The sequence below is a fragment of the Carettochelys insculpta genome, chromosome 5 (genome assembly GCF_033958435.1).
Source record: "Carettochelys insculpta isolate YL-2023 chromosome 5, ASM3395843v1, whole genome shotgun sequence".
NCBI lineage: Eukaryota > Metazoa > Chordata > Testudines > Carettochelyidae > Carettochelys > Carettochelys insculpta.
This window is the reverse complement of record NC_134141.1, coordinates 32,568,317-32,593,965: the sequence shown is the minus strand read 5'-3', so window position 1 is coordinate 32,593,965 and position 25,649 is coordinate 32,568,317.

Genomic DNA, 25,649 nt, shown 5'->3' with positions numbered 1-25,649 from the left:
AGCAGGGTCCATGAAGAGATTCCTCAGTGGGCTAATGATTCATAGTTGGTCATACCACCAACTGTTGACAAGGTACATAAAGGTACACTGTTAAACAGATGAAATCTGGAAATGTACCTGTCAGCGCTTGGAATTTCATCAGAATTTTACAAATCTGCCAGTGGACAGCTGATGCTCTGTCTTACCTGTCTATTTCTTACCATTTGGAAGAACTTCAAAGGCATCTGGATTGTAGACATGTACAAGAAAAAAGGCGAGCAAGCCTGCATGCTGTGATGATCACGAGGTCCTCTTTCTGCTCTCTATAGCTGGTAAGATCCTGGCCTGCATAATTTACAGTTGGCTTTCACTACATTTGTTGAAAAAAGGAATTATTCAAGAAAGCCATTGTGGATTTGGTGCTGCTCAAGGCATTGCTGACATGATATTTACAGCCAGAAAGAGACGCAAGAAATTTAGAGAGCAACATCAGGACCTCTATGTGATTTTTATTGACTTGCCCAAGGCATACAACTCAGTCAACAGAAACAGGTTCTGGAAAGTACTTGGGTGAATTGATTGTCCTGAAAAATTTCTCAGTATTGTTCAGTATTTTCATGACGGCATGCTAGACCACATCCTTAACAATGGAAAGACAAAAAGTATATCAAACGGTACAAAGCAAGGATGTGTCCTTGCTCTTCTGTTCAGGATCTACTTTTCCATGATGATGCTAACTGCTTATAAGGACTGCACATTGGGTATACCTATTCAGTTCTGAATAGATGGTAGTATTTTCAACCTCTGTAGATTTCAGGCTTGCACCAAAGTATTTACTACATCCTACAACTACTAGGAGCTTAAGTTTGCTGATGACTATGCATTGTTGGCTCATTCAGTCCAGGATGCACTGTGAGCCTCAAGAAGACAAGGGTTCAGCCTGTTTGAAAGGAGCCCAGAGCTCCAGTGATCATAGCTGCTAGTACCATCCTTTAGACTGTTGACAAGTTCCACTACCTTGAAAGTGTACTGTCCTCTAGCATTAATGTGGCTCATGACATATCTGCTTGATTAGTCAAAGCCAGAGCTGCCTTTAGGACACTGACTGTGGAATGATGCTGGTTTTAATCTGCTACCTTTGTATGGAGTTTATCAGGCTGTTGTCCTGAATATACTTCTATATGAATCGGAGTCATGGACAATATATTACTGCCATGTTTTGGAACTCAGTCAATTCCATATGCATAGTCTGAGGAAGATTGCCTTGTGAATTGGTGGGACAAAATTCCTAACATGGAGGTTCTTAAACTGTGTGGTGTCATGGACATGGAATCCATGCTTATGAACAGCATGACATTAGCTGTTTTGACATTTTTAGTTTAAAAAAAAACAGATCCAACTTTTTTTTTGGGAAAAACATTAATTCTGCCAATTTTTTCAGTTGAAAATGCCCAACTTCTCTTTAAAAATGGTCCTCTGTTAGGACAGGATAAACAAGAACAAATTTAAAAATAAACACTGTCCTAAGATGCTTTTTGTTTCTTTTCACATTTTCTACATGGTCTGGTTGTGAAAGGTGAAGTTACCCGGTGTTTAAAAACATCCCAGATGAAGTCCAAATTGGAAGTCAGAACTTGTGGATCTGCTACCACTGAAAGCCTTCAGGATTGAGAGACTGGATGGCTAGATTTTAAAGCAAGCTGAAATGCAAAGAATTACAAGGTTACAATTGCCTTGGGATTTTCTGGCAAAAAATAGATCCTAGCAAATTTTTGAGCATGGTTACATGGCCAAACAACAGGAAATCAAAGAAAGAAACACGTATCTGTGGAAGATCATGGGGTTTGACCTAAGAATTGTTCCTAAGCGATTTTTTCCTATGGTTATAAGACCAGTTAGTCACATTCTAAGGACCACGGAAGTGAAAATGTTTGCTTATTTCACTATATTTTAATTGTAACAGAGGCAGGTGAGCTGCCAAGATTGCTTCTCCCAGGTATAGTTCCTTTGGTAAAGGCCTTAGCATAAAACATCTTGTAAATATAAATCAAAATTGATTTACACCCTCTCTGAATTAGGTCAACTGGGCCTTTCAGTGAGCACAAAGCATTAAATTCTGGGTTGGCTGAAGTCAACGACCTAGCAACCTCTCACCCAGGTAGCTGATGATGAACAAAAGCATAAGGTCTGCATATGGTTGTGACCTTTAACATAAATAAAGGATGCACTGAAACAGGGTGAAATAAGGTGAGTGCCTAAATACATAACCTCTCTAAGTTTAGCAGGTGTACCACAAGGAAAGAACCAAAATAACTGATCAGGACAGTAATAGCACATGTGAGAATAAGCTAAAGTCATAAATATGTCATCCAAAACTACAAAAATGCCAGTCGCTGGAATAAATGTACAATAGCATTTGGTCAGTAAAGAAACTCAAGTCTGCACATAGAGAGAGGGCTCAAGTACTCAAGCTCTATAAGGACAGAGACTAAACCTTTTATTTGTTCTCAAAGGTGATTAACTCATTTTAGATACTGTATAAATAACAATAACACTAAAGCTGATAATTCTTTGATTGCATATTTCCTAACACAGAATGCTTGCAAACTGTACAATCAAACCCAAATTCCCTTTCAGGAGTTCAAACACTCATCATTGATTTCTTTCAAGGTACAGCAACAGAATGCGAGTCTACTGCCATCTTCTTAGTATATGGCAATATATTTGTTCTGGTTACATTTTCTATTAGACACATGGAATGAGGGAATTTGTGACACTTGTTAGGGCTCATGAATGAGCTAGGGAATTACAATCCAAATATGGGACACAAATATATTGCTGTATCATTTCACAAATATGTGGCTAAAATTAGGTATTTAGCTTGAGATTTTTAAAAACATTTAGGTGGTTTAGAAATGTTTTTGATACTCTCAAATTAGATGCCTGAAAACCAGCCTGATTTGCATCTGTCTCAGCGTGCCCCATTGATTTTAAAAGACAGAGAGAAAATCTACAGATATAAATAGAGCCCCCATTTGTTTTCAGTAGCAGACACAATGCAATATAGTCTGAAACTGGATTAAGTCTCATGTGAAACATTCAGATTTATATTTATATTTTAATCAGATAGAGGGACAAGAGCATCTGCAACAGACAGAAATGGAAATGGCAGTGTCATGGTACATCTCATTGATCTGGAAAATAGACACTTCATGAAAGAAATCCTCTAGATTTCACTAGTACGACTGGGCAGCTATAGGTATGGATAGTAGACTGCTACTCTCCATAAGTTAATAAGAAATGTGACCGTATGTCTTGAGATGTGAAATCATTTGGTTTTATTTTAAAACCAAGTAATTCTGTTAATTTAGAGAGGAATACTGACACATTATTTTTTTAACCTGAGCACTGGGCCAGAATCTCAGCTGGTGGAAATGGTGGTGTTTAACTTGCATAAATGAAGGTCCTACTCAACAGCGAAGAACTTTGTCATTAATTTTTAAGGAAATACACGTGTATAGATTTCTTATCCTTTATTAATCTTCTTGGCTTGGTTATGAAGAGAGGCATAGACATTTTTCCCCACAAGAAGAGAACCCCTACAAAGACCTTATCCTTAAGTCACAAACTGAAACAGGATAGAGGTCCCTCTTATTCCCACACTCATGCAATAATTTTCTTTGCAAACCTATGTCTCTGAATTATTTGTACTTGGTCTTATAGTCTCTGGAATTCCTAAGTGTATGGGAAATGGCTATATATTCTGGAATATTTTTTGTCTGTGAGCATCTTGCTTCAGAATTTAGATTTAGGTGCTGTTGGGAACTGCACAAAGTTTGGTCCACCAAAGGCAACCATTCTATGCACCTGGCTCTTCAGCTGTAACATCTATTGGGTAGATACCTGCATCTCTATCACTCCTGACTGGGACTTTTCCAAGCTGTACAGGTCCCACCCTACACTATAAGATTCCCAGTTAAGCAGGCTAGCGCCAGCACATTGCTCTCACTACAAAAAGCTATGAACAGTGTACTTGCCAGAGGGTCTGAGATACCATAGGGCTCTTTATATGAAAGTATAATTATTCTTAAAATGAAATGGCAGCAAAGAAAATGTTAAAAACAACAAAATAATATAGGTGACTATACATGCATGCTAATATACTAACCAGTGGTCATCTCTAAGTCCAACAGTGGTCTGGGAAGAGTCAGTCCTTCGAACCCCACAAAGAGAGGTCGGGGAGGGATGGTGTGTGGTGTGTTTGTACAGGTTCATAACCCTATCTAGGAACCAGCACATCCTTGAATAATTTTGGCTTCCCTTATTGCAGCTGGGACCTTTAATCTTGAAGTTATGCAACAGATAAGTAGTAGACAAATGCCCACTCCTCCACACATGACTTTCAAAGGCTCTGTTTTGGCATATCTGTGTAGGAGCAGGGTAGTATTTACATTCAGTGCTTCTTTGGTATTTTCCAGGAAATCCACTTCCCTCACTTAGATGGTGTCTACCCTACAGGTTACCTCACTCAAGGGTATGAATAATAATGAATAAATGATATTGACCTAAGCACCAGTGGAGACAGGAACACTGAGAAGGAAAGCCTCTCCTACTAACACATCTACTGCCTCACATGGAGACAGGCATTATTAGCTTGAATAAACGCTATGTTCACAATGCACTTTCATCAGTAAAAAATTGTTAGTGAAATGTGGGGGGGGGACTGTCTCTCTGACCTACAAAACTTTTACTGATGAAAAACATCAGAGTGGAGAGAGCTTCGTAGACAGAAAATATTTCCCTGTTAGACCAAAAAAAAAAAGTTACTGCCTTTCATTGGGGGGTGTTTTTCTTTTGTCTGGAGGAGAGCTCTTTTCCCTCCAGTTAAGAGTGGCCACACCACATATCTTACAGCAGTACAGCAGTATTGCACGAGTCATAGGGCAGACATAGTCTAAGAGCACCTCTATAAGAACTACAGCTGCATGCTATAAATGATGTAATGTTGATGAAGTCTTAGTCCAAAAAGACCATTATTTTATGGTGCATTGTTCAGTATAGTCCTCCTCTCATCCAGGCCCAACATAATGCATAATCTTTGCATTTAGTGCAATGGACTTCAACGACACTTCAACTTAGTTGAATCATTTTTTTCTCTGAATATTGCAGGAAATGGCCATATTTACAGTGAGTAGAATAGCAAAAGCAAGAGTGAGTTTTAAGGTGATGGATAAGATCTGGAAAAGCAAAGCAATTAGCTTAGGAACAAAGCTGAGCATCTTGAAAACATGTGTGTTCAGCATCATGTTGTACAGATGTGAGATATGGGAGACAGCAAAAGATTCAAAGAGAAGGATATTGGCATTCTATAGTTGTTGTTATAGAAAGATCCTGAGAATAGGATGGATACAAAAGGTCACCAATGAGGAATTATATAGGAAGATGCAGTGAAAAGAGAACCTACTGCAGAAGGTTATATAATGCAAGTTACAGCTATTCAGGCATATCTGTAGAATGGACAAAGAATGAAAAATCAAGACCCTGGTATTCAGCATAATGGATGGTTTGAATAGAAGAGGCAGACCCCACAGATAGATGATATAGGAGATTGGTGCAGAGCTAGTCTACAGAAGCTAGTCCACTCTGGACAGGGAAAGATGGAAGGAAATAGTGAGGGAGGCATCAGACACCAACGGGCACTGAACCCATGGTTGAGGATTATGATGATGGTAATGATGTCTAAGGTTTACATCATGTTTCTGTCAGTCCTTCCTCTCCCATCCCGCAATCCTTGTGGCTATTAACATGTAACGACACTGTAATCTGGCGCCTTTACAACTGATTCAAAATAATTTTGTCTCTGCAGTTTATCCCCCCTTATGTGGGGTGGAGAGGGGTGATGGCTGGGTTGTTCTGAATGAGGGAAATAGAGTATTTCACTGAGAACAGAATTTAATATGACAGACCATACTTAGAAAAGAAAGTATCATCCTTCCCCTTAAGTAAGCCTATTACCTTTGATTTGGAGATTGGATAATCTGTTTATACACAGCTAGCTTCCTGATTGCACAAAGAGAACTGTGTGTTTATTTTAATTATTTTCTTTGAGAAAAAATAGCTTTTGGAAAATCAAGCCTACAGTGCCAATACTTGTCACATTCTTATTTTACAGGAATGGGAGGTGAATAAATTCCCTTTTTTTCTAAATTGGGTACTGAAAAAAATGCTGCCATTTCTCTAATTAGCAAGCTGCCCTTCCTCTTGTGCCAATCACACATTAAAAAAAATAAAACACAGTGAGTTTGCAGTGCTGTTGATCCAAATACTTTACTTGCTTTGGCATATGACATATGCCTGTGTCCAGGCTGCTTGCTTGTCAGCTCCAGCTAGCATGAAAAGAATTAGAAAGGAAACTCTTCAGATAAGCATGAGCAATCCTTAATGCATGCCTTATTACACATAGATGTACATATTCTCTTTTCATGGCAGAGGGAAATTAAGATGGATCAAAAATTCTGGACATGAAATGTAAGTGACTTATATATCAGGGTGCAGTTGACTTTTGATATCAACCTATCATCACAGGAAAATAAATCCACTGTAATACATCACTTTATATTATAAAAAGCCCTGAGCATTGGTTTCACAATAACTAGCAGAAGACTTTTGGAAATACATACCTGTAGTCATATTCAGAACTGATGAGGTATCTAAGATGAGAAGAGATTAAAAAAAATATCAATAAGGAAGGGCACTTGGACAATCAAAACTGAACTTGCACATAAACACCTAGATGCTGCTGCTTTTGTTCAGAGAACAGTTTCTGGGACTTGGCATTTGTGTCTCCTGCTGTTAAGGGTCTAATGTTATACAGTCACAGTTGTCAAAAGCATTGCAGAGGAAAGTTACAGCAAGAGAAAGAAAACAAGCTAGTTGGTTGGTGAATTGAAATTGTGAGCATATCTCCTCTTGAAATTGTTGTCTAATTAGTTGGCATAAAAGTGAAATAAATATTATGTGCACATGTAGGTAACGGGTTAATTGTAAAGGAATTTTGATAATAGCAAATAGCTTCTTAGCACTGGAGAGCCAGAAAAATTTCATGTTGTTTCCGAGTCTTGTTACAAAAGGGAACTTGCATACATACTATTGGCTCATACTTATGTTCAAGATAATAGGCTTCTGTGTTAGCATGAGATGCTAGGATCCTGCAGAAAGATAAGGTGGGTCCTATTTTCAGGTCAGAAAAACAAAAAAAATCTGTCTAAAACCAGGGGAACTAGGGTTCAAAGCAATAGGGTCTGGTAGAGACAAGCAATGGAGTTGAGGAAGAAATTCAGGCCAAGATTTATTGCAAAAGATGACAACAGAAGAAAAAATCAGGAAGCAGGTATTTCTGGATGATATCCAGTACATGTCTATGCTGTGTTATAAGCAAAGTATGAAAACTGCCTATTTCTGAGTGATATGCATATATTGAACCAAAACCTTTTGTTGCTGATCAGCCTTAGAGAAAAGTCTCACTGGAGTTAATAACAGAGAACCCTATAGATATAGTAACTGTATACGGTTCCATATAAATTATTCTATATGCCTATAAAATTACCTAGAGATGAACTCCTGTAGACACTTCATAGGGTTTGAAACCAGTTAGTTTATAAACCTGTGGGACTTAATTTTTCACCCATTGTAGTCAATGGCTAAACTCCCATTGCAAGGGCAGGATTAGGCCAACAGAATTTAACAGAAAACAGTATTTGTGTATGTTTTTACTTTTAGTCCTCCTATGGAATTTTTAGCAAGGATATCGTATTGTATTGTATTGTATAGGGTTGTCCAAAAACACCTACAGAAAGGTGATTTTTTTTAAATCATTAAATTCTATAGAAGTTCTCCAGAAGTCATACTGGGGTCAGATAATTCACCCAAGATGTCAGCCTGCCCATCCATTTTACATGCACAATATCCATTATTTGCATTTGCAAATAGGTAATTCATATGTAGAGGATTATAGGTCACCCTAATGATTCATATGTATTTAAATTCCCCAATAGTAGGATCCTGTGGCTTAGACCATCTCTTGGAATTTAAATTCTCCCTCTCCTACATTCCTGGTGACTCTGAAGCAGATGATTACCATGGCTTTGCTTTCATTCTCTAGTCGCACCTTAACCCAAAGTTGTTTGAGAAACCTGTCTTCATTTTCAAATAGTACATCATTTTGTGGAAAAAAATATCTTTATAATCTCACTCTCATTTTTCTTTCTGTTCTTTAGTGTTTACATTCCTGTGTGAGAACCGTCTCACCAAATGCTAGTGATTATGCCGAGACAAGATTGTTTTTAGACAAGAGTGTTTTGCATTATATTGTTTTAGTATTGTGCTGAAGTATGCATGAGTAGCTCTGAGTGACTATTATCCCCCTTGGTACCATCACAAAAATGAGATGTGTGTCTCAGAAGACTATTTCAGTGAGAGGTGTTTTAAATAAATATTCTTTTTCACTTATAATCCCTTATCATCCTGTTTGTTTCCCTTATTCCTGGCAAATGTGTAAAATGCTCATGTACAGTAATACTCCCTTTTTTTCATGTATTTTAGTTGGGATCTCTGATTCCTACTTTATTCATATTGGTGGTATGCACCAGAATTTATGAGCTAAGAAAACTCATTATAAATTCTGGCAGTGCTTTTATTCTTTATTTTTAAAAAATAGAAATAAAGGAAAAAAAGGAGAGGAAAGTATTCACCTGGCTCCCCACCACCACCTGGGCTCCAGCAGCTGAAGGCTGGAGATTTTGCAGCTGGGGCTGCCACAGTGCTAGTACTCAGTACTGGCACAAAAGAAGCATTGAATCCTGGGGAGGAAACCTCTGTAAGTTTCTTGGCATGGTGATTTTTTTTACTCAGGTGTTAAGGGAGAGGTTTTCCATAGGCGCTTCCCCCAAACCCAGTGGCTGGCTCCCCATGCAGAATCTGACAATTCATCTGAGGCCAAGACTAGTGTTATCTCTGGTGCCCTCACCTATACTGCTCACTGGTTAACTAGGCTTCCACAACCAGATCTGCCTCAGAAGACACTGGGGGATTTGGGCTTATTTAGTTTTCAGAGGAGAGGAATGACAGAAGCCTTCTGATGGAGAGAAGTTCTTCTCAGTAGTAAAAGATGGCAAAACAAGGAGCAATCGTCTCAAGTTAGAGTGGGGGATGTCTAGGTTGGATATTAGGGAAAAATATTTTACCTGAAGCATGGTAAAGCATTGGAATGTGTTACTTAGAGAGGTGGTGCAATCTCCATCCATTAAGGTTTTTAAGTCCCAGCTTGACAAAGTCCTGGCTGGGATGATTTAGTTAGGGTTGGTCCTGCTTTGGACAGAGGGTTGGTTTTAATAACCTCCTGAGGTCCCTTCCGGCCCTAAGATTCAATCTATGACTCTGTGGCCCTAGGAGTATATGGCATAAGTACTCTTTCAAAGGAGAATTCCGAGGGGTCACAGAAATCCTTGAATTGTCTCATCTGTTTGTCCTGAGGTCTACGGTCTTGTGAAAGTGGTTTGTGCTTCCCTTCTTCTTTGCCTGCTTTCCACCAAATGTAATCTTGTACCCAGAGAATACTCTGTGACAGTGTGGCCTTCCATAGAACAAGAAAAATGTGTGTGAAGGTACTCTGTGCATGCAGAGTCTGGGGTAATAAAGTGGCTTATTGCTTTTAAGTAACTGATATGTAAATTTTGCACTAAAACATGCCTCTATAATCATTGTTTTAACATAATTTTTAGACAAATGTTTCACTAATTTTGCAGATGGATTTGAGGTGTTGTTTCTATCTGTGTAGGTACTAATTTGGCTTGTATTACCGTATCATCTGAATGCCTCCCAATCATTAATAGATTTTATCCTCACAACACCTGGTGGGAGAGGGATTTGTAATTATCTCACTTTTATCTGAACAACTGAGATGCAAGTTTGATGAAGAAACTTGCCAATTCATGCACAGGCAGTTTGTGACAAACCTGTGAATCGAATCACATCTCCTGATACCTGGGCCTTAAACCTTCAGCATAAGATAATACTTCCATGCCGATGATTTTAACCTGTAAAGCCATAAATGGACCAGCTTATCTGAGCAACCACATATTTGCCCATGACGGCTGAGATCAGTAGAAGCACTCCTACTTGATTTCTTGGGATAGGGTATTCACCCAGTGCCAGTCCTTGAGGTGTTAGAATGGCTAGGTGGCAGGTTTGCTGTCTAGGCTGCACCTGCAGAAGCAAAGCAGAAATAACTACTAATTAAAGGATTAAGAGCACCTGAAGGGGAACAGATGAGACTTATATGCAGACAAGTAGCAAATGGCAGTCCTAATCACCCTTCCCCTCAAGGAAAATTATAGTGACCTGGCCAGAGGGCCAAAGTAAAGAGGGAGCCATAAAGTCTTGACAGAGTGTGATGGAGTGAGCATCCAGGAGTGTTATACTAGCAGAGCTAATCCCCAGCTATGACCACAAAGAGGTTCCCTAGGGTGAGTAAAGCAACTTGTGACAATTCTCTCAATGGAAAAATGAGAGAGGGCTGCTGGCAGGATATTTTTTCTGAGTACACATTGGATGTGGAATTCACATTTTCATCCTTGGTCTGAAATGACCCTAATTTGTTAACTGTTGAGACACACTGCAAAGTAGATTTGTGTTCTCCGAAACGTGGAGCTATACATATCTCATAGAGCTGGAAGGGACCTTGAGAGGTCATTGAGTCCAGTCCTCTGCACTTGCAGCACCGTCCCTGACAGATTTTTTAAAAATCAACTTGCCCCAGAACCTTGAAAGGCTGCCCTCAAGACCTGAGCTCCCAACCCTGGGTTTGCAAGGCCAATGCTCTATCTCTCCCACCTCTTTTCTAAGATATATATATATATTTTTATAGGTAGTCTGTTGACATTATTGTGCAACTTTAAATGATAAGTGGTTGATTGGAGCACAGGCATGATATCTATACTGAAATATAGAAAACAGAAAAAATATATTTAATTATATGGAAAATGTTCGGATTTTTTGTGATAAAAATTAAAATACAATATTTTTAAAGTATTTGGAATCTCTCTGAATGCATTTCCATAAAATTTTCTCAGGCACTGTTCTGTAGTAAATATATTCTATTGGTAGTAAATACTCTTCTCCTATTGACTAAAAATGAGTGTTTGTGGAAGTTGTCATTGATATTAGGTTTTTGTAATAAAAGAAATTAGCACATATTCCAACACAACCTACTAGCACGGCTTACTCTTTGTTACTACTGAGATGGATGTCTCAGATTTTAGGTGCTCAAACGTGCCATACTTTGGGCTTGATTCTCAAATGAGTAGAGCAGTGCCAATCCCATATGTACCGTGGGGGTGGGGGAAAACAAGAAGCAGTCTTGTAGCATCTCAAAGACTAATCAATTTATTTTTTAGATAATGAGCTTTTGTGGGTAAGACCCACTTCTTTAAATAGTCAGCTTACCTTAACAAGTCGGTCTTACTCACGAAAGCTCATTATCTACTAAAAATATTTGTTAGTCTTTAGGGTGCTACAGGACTCCCTGTTTGTGTGATATATGTTAAATGTGGATTTTTAAGCTGGTCAGTACTTTGGAAACATGAGCCCAATGTCAAGTCATGTATTAAAAATAGAGAAAGCCGTATTAGTGGCCACTGTAGAAAGTTTTCTCTATACTGCAAACATATTTAGTGAGCTTATGAATTTAACTGTATATTATCTTAACTGCATGGGATATATGGGGGTAAGGTATCAGAATAATCTATCCCTTTCTGAAATACAAACAAAGCAAAACCAAGAACCATATTGAGTGTTGACCTATATAATCTTCTAGGTGCTTTCAACTGTTCAGTCATTTGAGGTACAATAAATAATTGAATGCCCTTGCATAAGTATATCTTCATCAATTGAGCTGTCTTTTCATTTGATCTAACACTTATGTTACCTGGTAACTGCTTGTTTTTAACCATTATTTTTAAAGGTTTTCTTTAAAACATTCATAACATCATAGTGCTAATGGAACCATCAGTACTTTTTTGAAATCCTGATTCATCTGCATTTTGCCTTGTAATCTATCCAACCCGCAGTTGGATTTTTGCCTTACAAAACAGCACGATAAAATCATCCGCTGCTTCACTAGAGATGAACAAGGATACTACTATGCACATCATTTTTACATGCGTGTATTCTGCATAAAAAGTGCATGCTAGTTACAGGTGGATTGTTCATAAAAGTTTTTGTTTTGCCTCATTCCAATGAATAATGTGTTTTTCATACATTTTAATGGGAGGATGGCCTTTTTATATCAAATAACCCTTTGCCCTAACAATATGATTCATGGTATCTGATTGTTAACATTTCACATCACAGAAAGCAAAGTGAAATACTGACATTAAGTGGATCTGACATAATATCCTGATGAGTCAAGCCCAAGACATTTTCAAAGATGTAATTTATTTAGAAACTCGAAGCCATGCTACCTGCAGGTTATCCAGTCCTCCCTCTACTCATTTTCTTGTTTAGAGACCAGCACCAGAGGTTCCCAAAGAAATGCTAGTATCTCTCTCAAACGGGAATTTCTTCAATAGTAGTATATCTTTAGAACTAGAAAGAACATACAGAGAATGGGTTTGCGGCTAAGATCTGATGCTTTCAGTTCTAAGCATCAACAATATATTCAGCACAAAGGGGAGGACTTTACTGTAGCTGTGCAGAATGTAAACCTCTCCATTTAAAAGCATTGTTGATGCTTACTAATAGAGATGGGCCCAAGTCACAGAATTAAAAATCAGGAGCAGCCATTATTATATCCTATTAAATATGTTCTCCCAGCAGCCCCATTGCCACTCACTGTCACAAGCCTGTCAGAAGCCACAATAGCAGGGACCAGGCTATGGTTGAGCCTATGAGGCTCCCTCAGCTTTGGCACTGAAGATGTATAAACCCTAGTTTCAGTGCAGAGATGAATTTACCCTTCCACCTTTTTACTAATCCAGGTGTGCATAGATATTGTCAGTTTTACGATATCCTGTTAATTGCAGTAGAACAGAAGCCCTGGACAAATATTTGGGTCCTTGTGTTACAATCTGTGCAGATGTATGCAAAAAAGACAAACTCTGCATCACAGTGGCAAAAATTTAAGGCCCTCAGTCTACACATCCTTACACGTGTGAGTAACTTTATGCACATAAGTAGTCCCGTCAATATAAAATGGCATGTGCCTGAAGGACCTGGGCTCGAAAACACTGTTAAAACAATGCTCGTTCCCCAGCTCTGTACTGTCCAACACAATTGCAGCACTAGTAGGCTACGTCTACAATAGCCAAAAACTTCAAAATGGCCATGCAAAGGGCTATTTCGAAGTTTACTGATGAAGCACTGAAATGCATATTCAGCACCTCATTAGCATGTGGGCGGCCGCGGCACTTCGAAATTGACGCAGCTCGCCGCCGTGTGGCTCGTCCAGACGGGGCTCCTTTTCGAAAGGACCCCGCCTACTTCGAAGTCCCCTTATTCCTATGAGCAGATGGGCATAAGGGGACTTCGAAGTAGGCGGGGTCCTTTTGAAAAGGAGCCCCGTCTGGACGAGCCACACGGCAGCGAGCTGCGTTAATTTCGAAGTGCTGCAGCCGCCCACATGCTAATGAGGTGCTGAATATGTATTTCAGCGCTTCATTAGTAAACTTCGAAATGGTTATTTGCATGGCCATTTCAAAGTTTTTGGCTAGTGTAGACATGTCCGTAGTGTCTTAAACAGGACTATTTTACCCTAACACTAAAAGGCTAGGCTTCTGTTGGCTGAGGCCAAATTCTTAATTCTCTTTTAATATGGTTCTGTTCTTTAATCACAAGGCATTTCAGTTGATCATATTTATGATTATTTGGAGGCTTTTAAGTATGCAGATTTTGTAGCTGGCACATATGTGCACTAATGAAATTTCACTAAATATAGTGGAGACTGTTATGCAGAACATTTTTCTCAATATTTTTAGTATGCACATCCATACTAGGACTTTATGTATCCTATTAATTATGTTACATTAATTATACTATAATTAATTTATTTTCTATAAAGAAACCATTTTAAGGAGACCTTTTCCTATGATGTTTAATGAGACAAACTCAAAGATGTTTGTTATAAATTGCATTGCTTTGCATTTTTAAATTACAGATTTCCCTCATATTTGTATAAGCCCCCTCCAACTGAGTCACTTGTGACTTATATAGTGCATTAGTATTCAGTGGTGTTAGTTAATCAAAGACAATTAAAGCTGTTTCAGACTTTATAAACTCTCCTAGAACAGAGTTGTAAAGTGACCATACAATTCAAGTGACCATCTCAAGTTAATTGGGCCTTGAAAGTAGAGTTACACCAGAATGTTTTAACCTGTATTGTTGAATATTAATTTTAAAAAATGATGAAGGAGGCTTTTAAACTTACCTATTTGCTGAATTGTCTGAATAAGAATAAGGAACATTGGATATAAAACAGATTTTTAATATTTATGAGCTAAATCTGGCTTTTTCCAGATTTTAAAGACAAATAAGCAGGGGACAATGAAAAGAGGAAGGATGAAAGATTTTTCATTTAATTTTCCCTTGGTGAAAACAGACCAAAATGACTGATTAAAAACAGAATGTAAGTGACAGAATACAATAGTTACAATTCTGTTTAAATGCAATTTAATATTCAATACATTTATGAATACTTTATTACATTATATTTTGCAGTTATTTACTTACTAAATTATGTGACAAGCTGCATCTACATGGCCCTGCCCTTTTGAAGGGGCATGCAAACGAGGCCAATCAAATTCAAAGGAGGTGCTAATTTGCATATCACATGCCTCGTTTACATAATAGTGGCCACTTGCTGTTCTGGAAGTGCTGTTTTCGGGAAAAGAACAGCTGTGTAGATGGGTTTCCTTCAAAACCAAAGAAACAAAGCCCATTTTCAAAAGATCCCTGTTTTGTTTCAGGAATAAGGGATCTCTTGAAAACGGGCTTTGTTTTTGAAGGAACCCTGTCTACATGGCTTTTTCCCCCCACTGAAAACAGTGCTTCTGGAAATGTGATTGCATGAGAGTATGCAAACATGGCACAAAATTTGTAAATCTGCACTTCATTTGCATTTTCAATTGGCTGCATTTGCATGCCCCTTCCAAAAAGGAGGGGCCATATAGATGCAACTTAACAGTTTTTGAACAGTTACCTCAGTCTCTCCTTGTAAGTCGTGTACTCAATCCCCTAATCATTCTTGTTGGCCTCAGCTGGATATCCTCCAGTTTGTCCACATACTTTCTGTATTGGGGGGCCCCAAAATTTAAAGTAGTACTCCCAGTGCAGCCTCACCAGTGCCAAACAGAGGGGAATATCCCTTCACTCAATCCGCTGGCAATATTCCTTCTAATGCAGCCCAGTATGCTGTTCATTTTCTTGGCAATAAGGACACATTATTGACTCATATCCAGCTTTTCATCCACTGTAATCCCCAGGTCCTATTCTGCAGGAATACTGCTTAGCCAGTTACCCATGCTTCACTCCAGTCTTCAGTGGAGAACTCTGAACTTGTCTTTATTGAACATCATCAGGTTTCTTTTGGCCCAATCCCTGAATTTGACTGTCACTGTGATTTGCATCTACAAAGTTATTTTGAAATAAGATATTCCGAATGAGCTATTTCAAAATAACACAGCTACACACACAATGCATTTCAAAATTGCATTTCTGGACATCTCGTGCAATTTTGAAAAAGTGCTTTTGCCATCACTATGGCTTATTTTGAAATAGTGATATTCCATGTCTTAACAGTGCCTTTTTTGAAATATCCATTTTGAAATAGGTGTTGTTTCTCCCACACTGAGGGTTATTGGTTTTGAAATAATACACCCACTATTTTGAATTTATTTCAAAATAGCATGTGCGTGGTGTAGATGCTTGAGTAGTTATTTTGAAATAATGGCAGTTATTTCGAAATAACTGAAGCGTAGAGAGAGCCTCCAAACCCTATCCAGACCCTCCAGCATATCTAAAATCATAGATTCACAGAACACTAGAACTGGAAGGGACCTCGAGAGGTCACCGAGTCTAGTCCCCTGCCCTCACAGCAGAACCAATAACTGCCTAGATGATCTTAAATATCTACAGTGATGGCAATTCCACAACCTCCCTGGGCAATTTATTCCCATGTTTAACCACCCTGCCAGTTAAGTTTTTCGTAATGTCCAACCTAAGCCACCCTTGCTCCTTGTCTTATCCTCAAAGGCCAAGTAGAATTATTTGTCTCACTCCTCCTTGTATCCCTCTTTTAGGTACTTGAAAACTGTTATCATGTCCCCTCTAAGTCTTCTCTTTTCCAAACTAAAAAAGCCCAGGTCTTGAAGTCTTCTGTCATAGCTCATGTTCTCTAGACCTTTAATCATTTTTGTTGCTTTTCTCTGGACCTCCTCCAAATCTTTCTTAAAATGTGGTGTCCAGTACTGGACACAGTACTCCAATTGAGGCTTAATGAGTGTCAAGTAGAGCGGAAGAATGACTTCTCATGTCTTGCTCTCCACACCCCTGTTAACGCATCCCAGAATCATGTGTTTTTTTGTTTGTTTGTTTTTTGCAACACCATCACATTGTTGACTTACGTTTAGCTTGTGGTCCGCTATGACTCCTAAATCCCTTTCCACAATACTCCTTTCTAGACAGTTGTTTCCCATTTTGTATGTATGAAGCTGATTGTTCCCTCCCGAGTGGAGTACTTTGCATTTGTCCTTATTAAACTTCATCTCATTTACCTCAGACCATTTTTTTGAATTCTGACCCTATCCTCCAAAGCCGTTGCAAGTGATACCAAGCTGGGAGGGGTTGGAAACTTAATAAGCATGCTCTCTATGCCAATATCTATATCTTTGATGAAAATATTGAATAGAACCGGTCCTAAAACAGACTCCTGTAGAACCCCACTTCATATGCCCTTCCAGCATGACTGGGAACCATTAATAACTACTCTCTGAGAACAGTTATCCAGCCAGTTCTGCACCCACCTTAAAGTAGCCCCATGTAAGTTGTATTTGCCTAGTTTATTGATAAAATTATGTGAGACTATATCAAATGCCTTACTAAAGTCTAGGTATACCACATCCACCAATTCTCTCTTATCCACAAGACTTGTTATCCTGTCAAAGAAAGCTTTCAGATTGGCCTGGCCTGATTTGTTCTTTACAAATCTATGCTGACTGTTATGTATCAACTTATTTTCTTCCAGATGTTTGCAGATGAATTCCTTAATTACTTGCTCCAGTAGCTTTCCCAGCACACAAATAAAACTGACTGGTCTGTAGTTTCCTGGGTTGTTCTTTATTCCCCTTTTTATAGCTGGTCACTATATTTGCCCTTATCCAGTCTTCTGGAACCTCTCCAGACTTCCAGGATTTTTCAAATAGGATAGCTAAAGCTTTGGATACCTCCTCTATCAGCTCCTTGGGTATTCTAAGATGCATTTCATCAGACCCTGGGGACTTGCAGGCATCTAATTTTTCTAAGTAATTTCTAACTTGTTCATTTTTTATTTTATCCTTTACACCTACTCCCTTTCTGCTAGTATTCACCATGTTAGGCATTTCTGCATCAGATTTCCTGGTGAAAACCAAAGTAAAGCAATCATTGAACACCTCAGCCATTTCCAAATTTCCTGATATTGTTTGTCCCTCTTCACTGAATACTGGGCCTATCCTGTCCTTGGTCTTCCTCTTGCTTCTAATATACATTTATTGAACGTCTTCTTTTTACTCTTCATGTCTCTAGCTAGTTTGAGCTCACTTAGTGCCTTTGCCTTTCAAGTCTTACCCCTGCATACATGTATTGTTGGCTTATATTCATCCTTTGTAATTTCTCCTAATTTTCCCCTTTTATAAATCCTTTTTGATTTTGAGATCGTGCAAGATCTCCTGGCTAACCCAAGGTAGACTTTTAGTCAATTCATCCCTGTTATACTTCATTAATTTCCTGGCAGGAATACTGTGGGCATCTGTATGAAAGCTTTGCTAAAGTCAAGGGCTACGATTACATGACAGTTTTGTTGACAAAACAGGGGTTTTGTTGACAAGACTTGTGGAGTTTATGTACACAAAATATTTTTGTGGACAGTGTGTCACCAAAACCAAGAACTTTCACTGGCAGTGTTCTGCTTCAAAACTTAAAGGCATAACATTGCTTGTGACAGATGTCTGTCCACAAAACACCTGTGTAAACACCCCCACAAGGCTGCTCTCAACAGATGGGGCATCCACAACAGTGGGCAGCCCTGTCTGCTATGCTTCCAGTTGCCTCCTTTGTCAAGAGAGAAGTCAGGAAGTCCAGTTGCTCTGTTGACAGAGTGGAGTGCTACCCCAATTTGCTTTTGTGTTTGCACACGATCTGTCTACAGATTTTGTCAGGAAAACTCTCCTGACAGTGACTACTGTCAACAGATAGCTGTAGTGTAACCATAACCAAGGTGTATAACATGGTTTGAGCATTGGCCTTGTAAACCCAGGATTGTGAGCTCAATCCTTGAGGAGGCCATTTAGGAGTCTGGGGCAAATAGAGCTTAAAAAAAAGGTCAGGGAGGGTGCTTGGTCCTGCTGAGAGGGCAGGGCACTGGACTCTATGACCTCTCAAGGTCCCTTCCAGTTCTATCAGATATGTATGTAAGATATGGATATAACATGTCCATGCTCTCCCCATATTCACAGAGCCAGTTATTTCATCATAAAAAGCAAAAAGCTTGGTCAGGCATGACTTGCCCTGGATGAATCCATGGTAACTCTTCTTGATCAAATTACTTTCATCTAAGTATTTCAAAATAGATTTCTTGAAGATGTCTCCATGATTTTTCCCTGGATTGAGGTGAGGCTGAATGGTCTGTAGTTCCCCATATTATCATTCTTCTTTTTTTAAAAGATGGTCATTTGCCTTTTTTTTCCCAATATTGGGGACCTCTCCTGATTGGCACAGGTTTTCAAAGATAATAGCAAATGGCTCTGCAAACACTTTGACAAACTCTCTCAGCACCTGCAGATGCACTAGATCCAGCCAACCGGACATGTGTATGTCCAGTTTTTTTAAACAGTCCTTAACCAGTTCCTCACAATTGAGGGCTGCACTCCTCCTCTCCATACTGTGCTGCAGTCTCGGAGCTGACCTTGTCTGTCAAGACCAAGGTTTTATTTTTTTGTTTGTTTAAAAAAAAGTTTCATCTTTTTTCTACATAATCTCAGTAGTTTGTCTTCCCCATTCACTAAGGATCCCACACTTTCCCTGACCACCATCTTGTTGCTAACATACTTGCAGATGCACCTCACGTTATCCTTTATTTCCCTTGATAGCTGCAACTCCAACTGCTCTTCATCCTTCATGGTTGCACCTCTGCATGCATGAGAAATATCTTTATAGTCTTCAGTCATCTCTCCAAGTTTTCACTGCTCATAAGCTTGTATTTTGTACTGAAGGTCATCAAAGGTTTCTGTTAAGCCAACCTGGTTGGCTACCATATTTGCTGTTCTTACTACATATTGGAATGTTTTGTTCCTGTGGCCTCCGTGAGGCTTCTCTACAATACAGCCAGAACTCCTGGACTCCTTTGTCTTTCATACTACCTTCCTTGGAGGATCCTGCCTATCAGTTTCTTGAGGGAACCAATTGTTGCATGTAAAATAGACTTAATAAGTTAACTTCCCATTTTAACATATTTGTCACCCCAAATTTTCTTCAGTGTTTTCAGACAAAGCTGCGACCCCACTTTAATTAATTTGAACATGCTGTCCATTTATTTACAGGGTACTATATCTGACTTCCAGGTAGCCACCTCATGCTCATTGTTCATAAACAGGATAACCTCCAGGTGTCTTAACATCTGTTCATTAACATTCAACTTCATTTGTAAATGGACTTCCATTTAGTTGGCTTAAAGCATACCTACTTCCTATATGCAAGAATTGGTAAAAAGCCTATCACTTTTTGGTGACAGGATTTTAAACTACATGCTTAAGAAAATAAGTTTTGGTACACACACACAGTATCCATATGTTCACAAAGATGTTCATGACCAGATGTGACACCACCTTTCATTTGAGACCTCACTTGACAGTCTTTGATGAACCATAATTTTCATATGAGAATCAGGAGATCCCTCTGATTTGTTGGCATTAGAGGATTTTTGGGTCAGAGCCTCATGTTTTGTGCCCTTGCTTCCAACTCTACCCGTATCACTTCTCTTATGTGTCACTTTTGATCCCTGGCCCCCACCAAGGGCTTTTTATTACTGATGTTGACGACCACTGCTGCTCCTGCCCCACAGCAACAGCACCATCCTGGTTAGCTTCTCAGTACGAGAGTGGTCATGATTTTTTGCCCAGACTTAACTAAATGGCACACAGTTGGGAGTCCCCTCAGTTGTATAGTTGAGTGGTTTACTTCAAAAACCAAGAATCGCAAAGCAGCAGTGAAAAAGGTCATTAACACTAAAGCTAGAAAAATTATGATGTCCAGCTTTCAAATTAATGTATTCCAATGCCACAAGTTACCATACAGATCATCTAGTCTGAATGCCTATATAATGCAGGCCTTAGAACTCATCCAAAATAATTCCCAGAACACACTTTTTTGAAAATAAAACTATCACAATTCTAAAATCTTCAGTAATACAGAATCTGCTGCAGTTACTGATAAACTGTTCCAATGATGAATTACTCCCTGTTTTAAAAACATATGCCTTATTTCTAGTCTGAAGAAGTCTCATTTCAACTTCCAGCCTTGGATCGTCTTGTACTTTTTCTCTGCTACTTGAAAGGGCTGATTATTAAATATTCCCCATGTAGATTGGGCTAGACTATAGGTGCTGGAAGCAGGAGTGTGGACAGAGCTGTAGACCCCTGGCTTGAAGTGGTTTCTATTACATACATGGCTTCCAGTTTGTTTCAATGGCTCCTAGCAGTCCCACTATGAAATTTGTTCCAGCACACCTGGAGTAGACCATAACAAGTCACTGCTTAACCTTCTATTTGTTAAACCAAAGGAGTTCTATTTGTTTAGCATATCACTATAAGGCATGCTTTCTAATCCATTAATCATTCTCATGGCTCTTTCTGAAGATATTGTCCGTTTTATTAACATCCTTCTTGAATTGCAGCCCCCAAAACTGGATGCAGACAAATTAACCTTTCTATGCTGACTCCAATTCCCCTCTTTATACATCCAGGATCATCTTACTTTTCTGGCCACAGCATTACAGTGGGACATCATATTTAGCTATGACCTCCACCAATGTATTTCAGAATCACTGTTAGATTCTTTTTTCCTTGTTGTATGTATCCACATGTAGCCATATTAAAACACATATTAGCTACGTCTACACGTGAAGCCTACATCGAAGTAGCTTATTTCGATGTAGAGACATCGAAATAAGAATAACGTCTACACGTCCTCCAGGGCTGGCAACGTCGACTTTCAACATTGACGTTGAGCAGCACCACACCGAAATAGGCACTGCGAGGGAACGTCTATACGCCAAAGTAGCACACATCGAAATAAGGGTGCCAGGCACAGCTGCAGACAGGGTCACAGGGCGGACTCAACAGCAAGCCGCTCCCTTAAAGGGCCCCTCCCAGACACAGTTGCACTAAACAACACAAGATCCACAGAGCCAACAACTAGTTGCAGACCCTGTGCATGCAGCATGGATCCCCAGCTGCAGCAGCAGCAGCCAGAAGCCCTGGGCTAAGGGCTGCTGCACACGGTGACCATAGAGCCCCGCAGGGGCTGGAGAGAGAGCGTCTCTCAACCCCTCAGCTGATGGCCACCATGGCGGACCCCGTTATTTCGATGTTGCGGGACACGGATTGTCTACACGTGCCCTACTTCGACTTTCAACTTCAAAGTAGGGCGCTATTCCCATCCCCTCATGGGGTTAGCGGCTTCGACGTCTCACCACCTAACGTCGATGTTAACATCGAAATAGCGCCCGACGTGTGTAGCCGTGACGGGCGCTATTTCGAAGTTAGTGCTGCTACTTCGAAGTAGCGTGCACGTGTAGCCACGGCTATTGTTTGCTTGTGCCTAATTTACCAACTGGTCCAGATTGCTGTCAATGTCCTGCCTAGCTGTTTGGAGAGAGATTGGCTGCATAGCAGAATGCCTGGGTCACTGCCAGTACTAGAATATCTATTATTTTGTTTATTGCCAAGAGAAGCACTTGAAAGGCCTTTGTAGAAGTCTTAGTAATAACTAAGGCAAAGCCAGAAGGGCCTGACTCTTCATTCTCTCTGGCCTCCTGTAGTAAGCATCTACTGAACACAGGAAGTCTATCAGGTATCAAGGGGTCCATAAGACTGCAGACTCAGAAAAAGACACATCCATATAATTAACAGCTTAAAAAGCACTTGCTTAATGGTTTTTCTTTGGCTCACATGTTGTTGATTTAATTGCAGCAGTTACTAACATAAAAGGGGTTGACAGGTCTGACTAATTTGGAGTAGACCTTCTGGGACTATCTTGGAATCCTCAGCAAAAGGCAGATAGCTGAACACTTGATTCTTTCTGTTTGACTCGTCAAGACCTCTCCAGACTGTGGGTAACTAGTTTAAGGATGTGCTGTAACTTACTGTTCTGAGATTACTCAAAATCTCTGCTTTATTTACAGACATTCTTGTTGGAATTCTGGAGACTAACAAAGGCCTTACGTGAAAGCATTTGGCTGTTCTGTGATTTCTGTCAACCAGCTAGGAGATGGATGTTTCCACTGATTTTTGTTTTCATGTCATCATCTCTAAGGCTACATCTACACTATGAAATAAATTTGAATTTATTAATATTGATTTAGTAATTCTGGAATTTATAAGTTCAAATTTGACCATCCTCACCTCCCACGTGCTCCTCACAAAATTGACTTATTGCTGCCACACTCAAACTGGCAAACATAGACTGTTGCAGGAGTGCATTGTGGGAACCTAGCCCACAATTCCCGCACCCCTGTATTATTCTGGATATACTTGCTGGTCTTTGACTTCATCTTCCCACATTGCAGTTTCCTCATTCCCCTCCCCTGCTAAGCAAACGTCCATTTTTCCCACTGAAAGAAAGGAAAAGTAGGGCATCCACACATATGGCAAAAAAGTTTACAGAAATATCTTTCTTCTGTAGCTGGATTCTCAACTGGCCATCCACTGAGTGTCCCCACTCCCATGATTGCGTCTGATCCCCAAAAATAATTCAGGGACCCTGACTGTATTCTCAAAGTTGGAAGAAAGAGGACAGAAAAGTCTAGGAAAAAATATTTTTAACTTTATTGAAAATAATACAGGCACACAAAAAGCCTGAAGAAAGAGAAAATAAGAAAGTTTTTCAGAAAAAAAAAGTTGCTGATGAGGAGAGTCTTTCGTTTTGCAGTGCACTATGAGACTTCTGTGCAATAACTGTGATCTCAAGTGGCCATCCACTGAGTGGCCCATCTCCCATCATTGCATGTGATCCCTGAAAATAATACAGGGGCCTGGACTGTATTCTACAGCTAGAAGAAAGAGGATCAAAAAGTCTAGGAAAAAAGAATTTTTGACTTTCACCTTTACTACACAGATATTTCCAGCACAGGTAATGGCAGTGAAATATCATACACTGAACTTATAACACAAACAGGAGTCTCAACTGCACACCTGTCCCATGTTTCTGAGGGAGTCAAAGCATGAAGTCAAATAGCAGATATTAGCAATAAGATTTTATAACCTAAATATAAAACAAGACAGTGTCTGCAATGGACAGCAATCTCCTGAAAATATTTTTGGCAGGATGTGGGGTGGGTGGTGTTGTGGTTTGTGACTGACAGAGCCCGAATATCTTAGCCACCAGGTTAGACTTCCCACCGGTGGCAGCAAGTTTTAGTGGTCCCATGCTATGGGCATGCTGGGGGGAATAAGTGGGGGGCCAGTTGAAGTGGTCCTCCCCAAGTATCTTAGCCACTGGGGGAAACTTCCCCCTGGTGGCAGCAAGCCCCTGAATATCATTCCTGTCCTTGGAGCCCTAAATGCATGCAATCTATTACATGGTGCTGCCTGGCAACATGGCCAGCAAAGAATGGCAGGCACATCCTTTTCTTGGGTTGGGAGCCACCCACATGATGTGGCAGACCGTGGGAAAGATCCATACTGTGTAGCACCTGTGGGGGACAGAAGGGGGCTTGAACACAAATGTAAACCACTGAGAAGTTTCTTGGCATCTTATGCAAGCATGACCCCCCGCAACAGCCTTGTGCAGCAGGGCAGCAGCTATAGCCAGGCAGTGCAAAAAAAAAAAAAAAAAAGTGTAGAGACAGAGCCACAAACTCCCAAATACCCATTGTGGGGGCTATTTGCAATGGGTCAATGCACTCACAGCACTAATAGCAAAGAACGAGAGACATTTCTCAGGCTCTCATACAAACAGGACCCCACAGCCAAAGGCTTGCTGCTCCCACTTTGAAATGAATGATCTTCCTCTTACCTAAATAACTGGATAGCAGCGGCCAGAGTGGAGCAGTGAGGGGCATTGTGGGATACATAGGAAACACCTCTGGAGGCTAATAAATTCGATTTTAAGATGTGGCATTTCCACACTGGTCTTTCATCAAACTTCTGAATTCGAGATTGATGCTATACCTGCCAGGTAACCGCATTATTGCAATCTCGATATTATCGCTCCCTAAATCAAGCTAATGGTATTTACAGTATTTACGATGGAAGACAGTCATGCTTCAAGCTAACTGCCTTAAATTTGAATTTATCTCATAGTGTACATGCAGCCTTTGAGTAAAGTTACTGAGAATTTTGGGTTCAGGTATCCTGGGTACCACTGTCCATGAATTACTAATTGCCCCCTAATTTTATTTTATCTTCTGAAAGCTTTAACAGTAATGATTTTGTGTCTTCCATGTCACTGATTAAAGATATTGAATAGCGTAAAGCCAAGAACTGATCTCAGTGGAGCCCCACTAGAAAGGTTGTTACTCAAGGATTATTCCCCATTTATAATTACCTTGTGAGACCTAGCTGTTAGCCAGCTTTTGAAACGTTTAGTGAGTACTATGCTAATTTTATTTTGGATTTGGTTTTTAATCCAAATGTTCTGAGCTGAAAAGGTAAAGGCTTTACAAAAGTCCAAAAGGTCCATCAATTCCATTACCTTTAACAATGATACTTGGTGAAAGCTCATCAAAAAGATATCAAGTTAGTTTAACAGGATCTATATTCTGTAAAGCAGATTGATTAGTATTATTTATAATTACCCTCCTTTAAATCTTCATTAATGGAGTCCTATATCAGACACTCTATTATGTTTCCTAGGATCAATGTCGGGTTGATAGGAGTAATTCCTGGGTTTGTTCCATTTAACCATTTTTTTTAACCATTTGCACAACATTAGCTTTCCTCCAAAGCCCTGAGATTTTGTCAGTTCTCCAAGACTTAACACAAAACATTAAAAATACATTGAAATCATTGGCCAGGTCCTTTAAAATGCTTGAATGTAAGTTATCCAGGCCTGTTGATTTTTTCAAGGTCTGCTTTTAGTACCTGTTTTAACATCACCCTGAGACATTAGTAGAATTAAAAAAGTTTTATCCTGCAATATGACTACAT